Genomic DNA, 10982 nt, shown 5'->3' on the forward strand with positions numbered 1-10982 from the left:
AAGGACCCATTGTAGCTGGGCAGAACCCCCCCCCCCCAGGAGAATGGAAGCAGCGCTGTGGCCTGGGGAGAGTCCTGAGATTCCTCACCCTCCGGGGTTTAAAGACATTAAACAGACATAATTGAAATAGATCCTACAAACAGTCACAGTCAGTCTCCCGTATGGACAAATCCTATGTAAAAAAGGGTAGGTTGGGAGAGAGCAGAGTCTGGGGTTGAGCTTTCCTGGCAGAACCATGGAAAGTTAGTTCAGGGGCAGAAGGGAGAAAAGACGTGAGGAGGTGGCAAGGAGCCAAGGGCCTGGAAAGAGTTGTGGGGGAGACAGGGCAGAAGATCGCTGGAGGCATTTGACTGCATTTTTGGTTAGCTGTTCTGTCGCCTCGGGGGCTGATTAACCATGACCGCCTCTCCCTCCTTGCAAGCCCAGGTCTGCTAGCCGGGATGTTTCTGAACAGCTGCTGCAGGAATTCCAAATGCTTACATGAGAGGGAGTGTTGCCCAGCGTGGTGGTCACAAAGGGGGAGGGGGGGCAAGCAGAAAACAAGAGCTGAGACTTTTTTTGCTGCTCCCTACCAGGCTCTGCTTGTGTCTCAGAGGTCCATGTTTCCTGCTTGCAACAGGTCGCAATGTGAAAATAAAGCGGGGAGGGAAGGGTTTTTCATTCTACCAAGTTCCCACTCACCTTTCTCAGTTCCTTAAGTCTGCATTCCCACCCCCAGCCACCTTGAGCTGCATTGAAGGTGAAGCCCAATCAAGTTTGTAAAGAAAGAAGGGGTGAGGGTCAAGTAGGGAGGATGAATATTTAAAGTATTGAACGAAATTATTTAATTTAAATTTCAGGCCAACAGCTTTCCTAAATATGTGGGAAATGCAAAACCGCCAAGGCATCAGATCCCACTCTGTGGTTAAGGGCACACAGTACATCACACAACACACAACCCATCTGCAGAACTTACTGCCACACAAGGGTGGGGTATAATATTCTAAAAACAAAATAGTGATGGCCAATAACTTAGATGCCTTTAAAAATGGATTAGGCAAACTTGTGGAAGTGGGAAGGTCTGCCAGTGGCTCTAAGGAACCTCCAGGTACAGAGGCAGTCTACCTCTCTGAATACCATTTGCTGGAAGTGGGGTCTTTCCTTCATGCCCTGCATATGGGCTTTGCAGAGGCACTGTGAGAAAGAGGATGGTGGGCTAGGCAGACCTTTGGTCTGATCCAGTAGAGCTGCTCTTGTTCTTAAAGCAAAGAGGAAGCCACAGGGTACATTTTAGAAATGAGTTCACTCAACAACCCAAGGAAACACAGTTGTAACCTCTAAACATCATTTGATGGCTGTTTGGTTTCCATTTATAATTTTTATGAATGGCGCAGTGCAAGGTGGAAGTCCTGTGGAGCTGCACCTTTCATTCTGGATGGACCTCCTGAAATCGAAACATTCATGCCACCTGCTTATTGCACTGGTTGCCTAGATCTGTGCTTTCAAGGCCCATATAAGAAGCATGCCAGAGGATTTTCACTCTGCTTGCTTCTTAGGATAAAAGAAATACAAATACTTTTTAAAAACCAAAAAACCCAAGCTCACTCAATGCAATCCTACAAAATAGTGGTATGGACTTTCCAAAATAGGTTCTGGGACTGGGTTTGCCCAGCTCAAATCAATTCCCAGGGGGTGGCTTGAAGGCACGTGATGCAGCAGCCTTGCTGAAAACATGCCTCTCTGCATCAAGTCGGCCCCAGGAGGGATGCTGGTCTGGGACAACCTGCCCTGTGTTCCACCTGGAGTTCCATCGTGAATGGAAGATGGGAGCAAATAGAACAAACCTGTCCTCAGGGGCAAGCTTAGGCAGAGAGCTACCTAGATGAATAGCTGCCATTAAGAGGGTGGTTGTCCAATCAACAGAGCCTCCTGTGCCTGGGGGTGAGGGTGGCCAATGTGGTGTTGAATCGGGGGCCAGCAGGGACTACTAGAAAAAGCTGTGCGTTGAGGAGCTGTTGGGTTCCTCTTCTGAGTACTAAGGATACTGGCTGGTCAGCAGGATACGGCAGGACAGCCGAGAATCAAGCTAAGTGCCTGCAGGATGTCCCAGTCAGAGAGGAATGTCACAGTTGTTCATATCCTGGGGTCCCAATGCCAGGAATGAGCCCTTCCCGCTCTGCAGGCATCTTCTTGTCTAGCTAACACTGGAGCCAGCAGGTTTCTCTGGGAGTGGAAACACTCTCTCTCTCCCCGCCCCTCTGGTGACACCCAGAGGGGAAGAAAATGGGCTCAGTTCAGTGTAATATGTGCTTATGAAACTGGCACTCCCCCAAAACAACACACAAATTGCAAAGCAGCTATCCTTTAAAATGCACACTTCTCCAGATTTTGAAATGGAACTCTCCAATGAAAAGAATGTGCAGGAATTTGTACATTAGGGGAAAGTGTACATTACAACCCATATATTAGGGAGGACAATATACCAACATGCACATATATTGGGGGGAATTGCTCACATATAAAGTTGTATTTAGGCAAAACTGTATACAAAATGGTGTTTGCGCCCACTAAAATGCTGTCAGTCGCTTCCCAAAGTGTGTGCAATATGCACACTGACTTCAAAAGAGATTCGCAAACCAATACAGAGATGTGGCGAACTGAACTTAAGACTGGAAAAATGAGAAACAGAGAGAATGATAGAACTGTGGAAATGCAGAGTTTGAAGAGTCATCTAGTCCAACCACCACTAAAGAATCTCTGAGCAATGGGCACCCAATCCAACCTCCAATGAGAGTCTACTACCTTGCGAGGGAGTCTGTTCGACAGCCAAACAGCTCTTACTGTAAGAAAGTTCTCTCTAATGTTTAGCCAGACTGTTCTTTCTTGAAATTTGAATCCATTGCTTCGGGTCCTATCCTCTGGAGCAGCAGAATCCAAGCTTACGTCTGACAGCTCTTCATATATTTGAAGATGGCTATCATATCCCCAAGGGACGCGGGTGGCGCTGTGGGTAAAACCTCAGTGCCTAGGACTTGCTGATCGTAAGGTCGGCGGTTCGAATCCCCGCGGCGGGGTGAGCTCCCGTCGTTCGGTCCCAGCTCCTGCCCACCTAGCAGTTCGAAAGCACCTCTAAGTGCAAGTAGATAAATAGGGACCGCTTACTCAGCGGGAAGGTAAACAGCGTTCTGTGTGCGGCGCTGGTACTGGCTCGCCAGTGCAGCCTTGTCACGCTGGCCACGTGACCCGGAAGTGTCTTCGGACAGCGCTGGCTCCCGGCCTCTAGAGCGAGATGAGCACGCAAACCCTAGAGTCGGTCACGACTGGCCCATACGGGCAGGGGTACCTTTACCTTTACCTTATCATATCCCCAACCCCTGTCTTGTTTCCTCCAGGTTAAACATACCCAACTCTTCAAGCCAGGTGTCCCCTATCCTATATTTAAAAATGGGAAGCATAATGCTGGTGGTCAACAAAAGAGGTTAAAAGACTGTCTCAAGGCAAATCTTAAAAAATGTAGTATAAACACTGACAACTGGGAAACCCTGGCCTGCGAGTGCTCTAAATGGAGAGCAGCCTTTCCCAAAGGTGTCATGGGCTTTGAAGACGCTCGAACTCAGGACACAAGGGGCACTAAAAGGAAGGCATGCTTGGCAAATCCACACCGTGATCAACTCCCGCCCAGAAACCTATGTCCCCGCTGTAGAAGGACGTGTGGTTCTAGAATTGGCCTTCACAGTCACTTACAGAATCACTGTTAAGACCGTGTTTATGGAAGACAACCTTACTCGGCTACGAGTGATCGCCAAAGAAGAAGATTTGCACATCTGATTTCTCCTGCCCAAGCATAAAATGAAAAACCAAAATGGACAGAGATTCATTCATCCCTAATGGCTCCTTCTTGGCTTTGTCTGCCCCCCTTGCCTTTTGGTACCCTCTAGATGATGCAGAGTACAACACAGGGCACACTGCTTGAAATATACTCGACACTCAGTACATAACACTGCTGCCCCATGGGCTGAGTATCAGTGGTCTGCGGAGTCATGCAGCATGTCCTACTTTCCCCCTACAATGACCCCCACTCTTTGCGTGCGCGCACACACACAACGCACAAATGCATATTGTGGGGTTGTGCCAGCAATTTCCCATCCTTACCTAGCCAGAAGGGCCTCACTCAAGGATAATCTATTCTTTGGGCAGTGCAAGGCCTTCCCTCAACTGATGCTTGGCCCACTCTGCTGCCTCTGCCTCCCCTCCAGTCTGCCGCTTTGATGCCCAGGTGCCGAGACCATCTGGCTTCCTGCAGGGCCTGGGCGAAGTCCAAAGACGGCGTAGCAGCACCAGCACAAATATGACACACTTGGCTGCCATGCGCGAGTGTGAGCAAGAGAATGCAGCGCTTCTGCCCCTTCTTTGCTAGGCCTGGGCAGCACCCCCTCCCATCAGCATGCCAGCTGGTATCTGTACTGGGGAGGACAGTGGCAGAGGCGGCAGGAGGAGCTGTTTTCATCTCCATTTGGTGGGCATCGCATCCTCTGACCTGGGAGGGAGGGAGGAAGCCGCAGTCACCTCTGCTGGCTCCGAGGCTGAAGCAGATGGCTATTTTGAGGATCCAGGAGACGACAGAGGAGCTGCAGGCGCCAGATGCGCATGGTGCTCTCTCGTGCCCTTCTCAGGTATGGCTGTGGTACAAAGAGGCTGCTCCCAGTGCAGCAAGTCACATGCACTTGCAGTTTGTGCCAGCCAAGGCAATTAATTGGCTAGCAGATGGCACAGCTCTTGGCAAAGGGCTCTCTCTGCTGTGAGCGAGGTGCTGGAGGAAGCCCCTCTCCTTGCTCTCCGCTGGGCGTTTAAAAGTGTGGAGGAGCAGAGGTTGGCCCACAGACACCATGGCCAGCTTTCTCTTTCCCTCTCTGTGCTGATTTTCAGAGTGGAGCACATAGTGTCATATTAATTTTGGAAAGGCCATTCTGCTCATGTGCAATCAGCCTCACAAATCAGTGGTGCTCAGTGAATGGATACGACTGTGTGGAGTTTGGCAGGATAACGCAGAGAAGCTGAAAGATATATTGGGGGTGGGGAGGGAGGCTGCTGTTAGGGATGGGAGAGAAAGTCACACTTTTTGAAACAGTACACAAACCAAAACACAGCCCTTTGAAATCCACACTTCTCCGAATTTGGCAATGCAGTTCTCCAGCCAGGTAATGTATACCAATATGCTTATACTAAGCGAAATAGCTGTGAAAATAGCTTCCTCCTCCCTTTGCAGTGTATATAACAGATGTCCTCAGTATTGCACCTTGCTCCAACATTGCTGTTTTTTTTTTTTTAAAGTGTTGCAATACTTTTATTGATTTTAACCTTCATTCATTGCCTTATTGAACTTATTTATTTATTTAAAAAGCACAATCAACTTAAAAAGCATCGCAGAACTGCTTTGGGGATATGGGAATAAAGGAGTGTGTATGACACACAGGATATAAGCAATTGGTGCTGTGCACAGCTGGTTTCTGCAGAAATGGTGCAGAACCACTTTCCCTTCCTGAGTTGGACCCTGGAGAGAGAAGAATACCCTCTTCCAACAAAGCACAGTGAGCTCGCTTCTGGAGTGGTGCAGGCCCACACATATCCTAACTATGTTTGTATGTACATAACGCTGTGAGTGAACTACAGGCTAAAAAGTGACTGGAAATATCTGCACTATTGGAAAACAGCTTCTTCCAAAGCATAAACCATTTTTTAATTCCTCTTTGAAGCTTGCAAACGTGTCTGTTCCTGTGCCAATCTATGCTGGTCCAAAGAGCTGATTTTACCCTGGCACCACTGAGGTTACTATTTGCTGAACTCAGGATAAGCCTGGTCACAAATATTTCCCTGCAATGGATGTCAACCACACCTCCTGCCCTGGTTGCCTTTACACCTGCAATCTTTAACACCATTGGAGGCAGGAAAAGGAGAATGTCCCAAGCTCAGCTTGTCCTGGTAGTGCAAAATATTCTCTGTGGTTAAGGATAGGATGAGCTGCTCTTTTTAGGCAGGGCCAGCAGGGGGAGCTCAAGCACCAGCAAAGAAAGCCTGGAAAATACAGCCATACATTCCTGCTGTGTCCAGGCAATGGGTTGGAGGGGCAGCTATGGCCCATCACGGCACAACCAACCAAGGGAAGCCTGGCAGCAGTTTGACTCAAACGGAGTCCAGCTTCTCTCTTCTGGTAGAGATCCTGCTCCCACCTGTGGTCTTTTCCACTTTGCAATTGGGGTGCACCTTCTCCTGTAATGAGCACCTAGTCTTGTGATGGGGGTGGGGTGGGTGCTGCTGCCACATGGCAAGCAGGAAAACGTGCGTGCGTGCGCACTCTTGCATTTTCAAGGTAGGTTAGCTCTCAAGGTTATGTATTTGGAAGATACAATCCAAGCATCTGATGAAGTGGGCTGCGCTCCAGGGATGCTTGGGCCATAAAAAAGCGTGCTAGTCTTTAAGGTGCCACAAGACTCTTTGTTGCTCTTGCTGCAAGAGATGGAGGCTGTGCATTCCCACCACACTTTTGAAAGTGCATTCAAAGCACCTTCTTTCCCCTCAAAGAATTCTGGGCGCTATAGTTTGCTAAGAGTCGCTCTAAGTCTGTGAGCGGTAAACTACAGGGCCCAGAATTCTTTGAGGGAAATAAGGCGCTTTGCGTGTGCTTTAAAGAAGGCTGCATATACACCATACATTTAAAGCTCCCCCTTCAAAGAACCCTGGGAAGAGTAGCTTACCCCTCACAGAGCTACAATTCTCAGAACCCTCCACAAACTACAGTTCCCAGGTTTGGGTGGGTGGGAAGTGTTTTAAATGGAGGTACTTTATATTACAAACTTAAAATGCAGCAAAGTAATTATTAGTCTGGATCAAATTTGTGGTTTTTTTGGGGGGGATACATCAGGATATTTAAGGATCGTGGCTAACGCTGCGTGCACACTGTGTCCCAAATGAGCAAAAGGAGTACACTGGATGCAAAGTGAAACAGGAGTGTGTACACAGCCTAATATAGCTACCCCTCTGGAATTTGTAGGGTATATTTCAACAACACATATACTCCTTTCAAGCGTTGCTGATGAATTTTAAGACAACAGCTGTGTAAAAAAAAAAAGGTTTAAAATCCACTTGGAAAAGTGGTTCTCTATTTTTATGGTGCTGTTGGTTTGCCTTTTTATACTTTACTGAATGTAAGAGGACAGGTCCCTGCCCCAAAGAGCTTGCAGTCTAACATTTGACCTGGAGGTGGATGGGAACACAAGAGGAAGGAATGGGAATTGGAGGCGGGGTAAACGGGGGAACATTATCAAGCCGCGTGGCTATCTACCTCCACAGGTCAGGTAGGATGCTTCTGAACACCAGTTGCTGGGACCTGCACAAGGGGAGCCAGCTGCTCTTGTGCTCAGGTCCTGCTTGAGGATTTCCCACAGGCCCCCGGATGCTGAACTAGATGGGCCTGGTCCAGCAAGGCTGCTCTTATGCTCTTAATAGGCCATTGTTCCACCTGCTGAATGCACCAGAGGCCATAAACCAAAACAGTTAAAATATTTTTAGGTAGAGTATGACTTTAGATATTGGCAGTAATGTCCGGCTGAACTGAAACGGTTTGAAATCCTGCCTCCCTCCAGCATTTCTCAAGCAATAGGGACCATCTTCTTGTTCCGACTCCCTCCAAGAATTTCCAGTGAAGACCTGGGAGTGGGGGCAGGCCTCAGAAGAGACATTTCCAAGTGGGGTATGGGGCACTGGACCTTTTTTTCTCCGCTGGAGATGCAAAACCTGAGCCTGACCTCATCACTGGAATGATGGCAGATGACATTCCGAGGAGATCGGAGAGCGATGGGTTTTAGGAGAGGCAAAGGCCAGACCACCTTCCATGTGGAAAGATGACAGGGACAGTTCATACCATGCCCTGGAGGATTTGGAGGGGATCAAGCAGCTCCTCCGATACAACCCCCTCTCCCCTCCCCCCCGTGTGTGAAGCATGTGCATTTGAAGGAGGAGAGATGGGCGGGCAAGGGAGGTGTTGCCTAAGGGCCTGAGTCGAGGCAAAGAATCGCATAGAAAGGCCATTGGCTGTACTGTAGTTGTCACATCTGATGTTGTCGAGCGGAGCCACTGATCTGTGCAGGGTGGCTAGTGGCGATGCCACCTTGTCAGCCCACATATGCCCATCGCCTGTGATCCGAGGGTGACGTGCGACAAAGAGGCCACAATGCCAGCTGAGCGGGAGGCATATGGGAAGGGCCCCCCAGGTGGAGACATCCCTGCAAGGCCTCCCTTGTCATACAGAGACTGTCAGGCTTGCTAAAGTGGTGGGGGTTATTTATTTATGTGTTTTTGAGGCTTGGGTTGAAAAAAGTGGGTGGAGGGAAAAGCTTTGCAAGACAAAACGACTAAGTGCAGAAACATCTTTCTCGCTTTCATGCTCAATCTCTTTTTGACCATTGTCCAAGCAAAGGAAGAGCCCTGTTTGATTTGAAAGCTTGCACCATGAATGTGAAAGGCAAGTTTAGGCGTAAGAAAATAAGAAGAGTCCGGTTGCTGGATCAAGCCAAAAGGCCCATCTAGTCCCGCATCCTGTTACCCATCACAGTAAACTAAACGTCTCTGAGTAGTTGGCAAGCAGGGGTGCAACAGTGGCACTCTCACCATTTGATTCCCAGCAGCTGATGTTCAGAGTCACTGTGTCTCTGATGGCGGAGGCAGAACACTGCCCTCATGGCTAGCAGCTGAAATAAAGAAAGGCTAAAGAAAGTGTTTGCCTCACATGCGCTGCATTTTGGGCTGTCAGATCAATGAGGCTACTGGGTTGGAGCCTTTTCCTCATAAGGAACATATCCCAACTTCCCGATCATTTTGGTTGCTCTTTTCTGCAACCACTTCCAGCCCCAGAAAACCCTCCAGAGTGATGTGCTCAGCCTATCTCCCTAGCTGCCATTGGACTTGGAAAGATGTACTGGCTGTTCTATAAGAGGAAAAACTTCAGCTCCTCCTGGTCAGCCCTAGTGCAGTGTCACCAGTATGCATTGAATTCTCATTCAATGTACACCCAAACAGTGGCATTCCCAGCACTCATAATGAACCACAGTACCCAGGATTCTCTGGGGCAAACCATGTGCTATAAACGTCCGGTGTGGATCTGCTCATAACACATTTGGTCAGGCCCTTCCTGAGAGCCAGCGCAGGGACACCTTTCAATGCTCTCAGACCCTTGCACTGAGCAAGGCAACAGTGGCAGCATCTCCAGGCCTGGTAGTTTCCAGGCACAAAGCTCAGAAGGATGCGACTGGCTGAAGTTAGCAACTATTATCACAAAACCTGCCCCTGGACTCCTCCAACCTTGTTGGACAGCTCAGCTCCACCCAGTTGTGGGTCTTGCTAGCCTTTACCAATCAATCTGGGGAGGGCATTCCACCCACCTCATCCTCCCCTGCCATTTGTCTTGTCTTTAATGCATGGAAACACACACAGAGAGACTTTTCATTTGCTGGCAGTGGGCAGAATAAGTGTTTTGACTTTGCTGCTTTGGGTCCCCGGTGGCCTCTGGCCGAAAGAGGCCTCTTTCCTCCCTGCGGGGGCCCTTGATTAGCTGGCTTCAGCCTGACCCTAATGCGCTCTGGCAGGAGGGCAGTCTAGCAGATGGTCCCTGCCACTGGCACCCTGGAACTCCGGTGAAGTGGGTCAGGCTGGGGTTGGCATGTCAGGAGACGGAAAGGGAGATTATGTCAGATCATCTTTGACGAAGGAGGAAGAGGGGTGTGCACAGTGCCATGGCACGGTGGGGACGGGCGCAAGAAAAGCATATTGTCTCTATCTTGGCCTCTGGCTCCCTCACGTGTGCATGCATGTGTGCAACTGGGTTCATAATTCAGAAACTTGGGTGGTTGTGAGGCTGGTGGCCTTCAGGGCTGAGTGGAGACTTGAACCCTGCTCTCCCATGTCCCAGTCCAACACTCGAACCACTATGCCACACTGGCTCCCAAATACACTGGCTGGCAGGAGCTGTTTGGGTCTTCAGACCATGGACCAACCTGGAGGTGCCAGGGATTGAACCTGGGACCTTCTGCATGCAAAACAGATGCTCTACCACTGAGCTACAGTTCTGCTTGCCAGACACTGAAACTGATTGCTTTTAGAAGGCTTCCCTCTCTCTATCACCTCACCTCATCCTGCACTTCATTCCTTTCATCTGCATGAAAGTTGGCCTATGGTCCACCCGTTTCCCACCCTTTCCTTACAGAGTTCAAACAAATGGTTGCCACACAAGTCCTTTATGGCACAAAAGCCCCACCAGAAAAATACAAAAAGTTGGCCACTCATCTGATTCCCCAGAGAAATCACTGTGGGCGGTTTGGAAAGCAAAGACTTCCTCGACCTATATTGGCACCAGGAAGAGAATAAGCCCTTCTTGACACTCCCCCTCCCAGTTTGGAGCTGCGCAGGGTGTGATTGGACACATTCATTATATTGCACCCTGCAGCAAATACAAATACTGCTGATTTGGTTCCAGCAAAAACAAACTGGTTGCATTTTGCATTCAAGCAAAGAGGAGCGGGGAGCCAACACACGGATTGTAAATGGGAATCATGTTGCTTCACTGTTCTTCGCAGCACTTAGCACTCCATTGGCACTGCATAAATACAAAGGCAACCCTCCTGCATTCCTCTGGGTTACAAGGGCCTTGGATTTTTGGTTGTGATCCACATAGGACACACTCACAGAAATAAGCTCTGTTACAAGTTACAGCAGAGCTCTCTGATGCTTGCATTGGGAATGGAAAGTTCCTTAGGTAGACTTTCCCCAGCTGCAAAAGCATGCATCTCTTGCTGCAGCTGTTGTTGCATTCACACTGGGCCAGCAATGTACACAATGCTTTACATAGATAGGCCTCTGCTTGAAGGATCTCACAATCCTGAAAGTCTGAAAGGTGGCAGAGAAAAGGGAGAGAGAAACAGCCACAGTGACAGTTCTATGACAATGTTACCTGG

Source organism: Podarcis erhardii (assembly GCF_964252035.2).
Source record: "Podarcis erhardii genome assembly, chromosome: 7".
Taxonomy (NCBI): domain Eukaryota; kingdom Metazoa; phylum Chordata; class Lepidosauria; order Squamata; family Lacertidae; genus Podarcis; species Podarcis erhardii.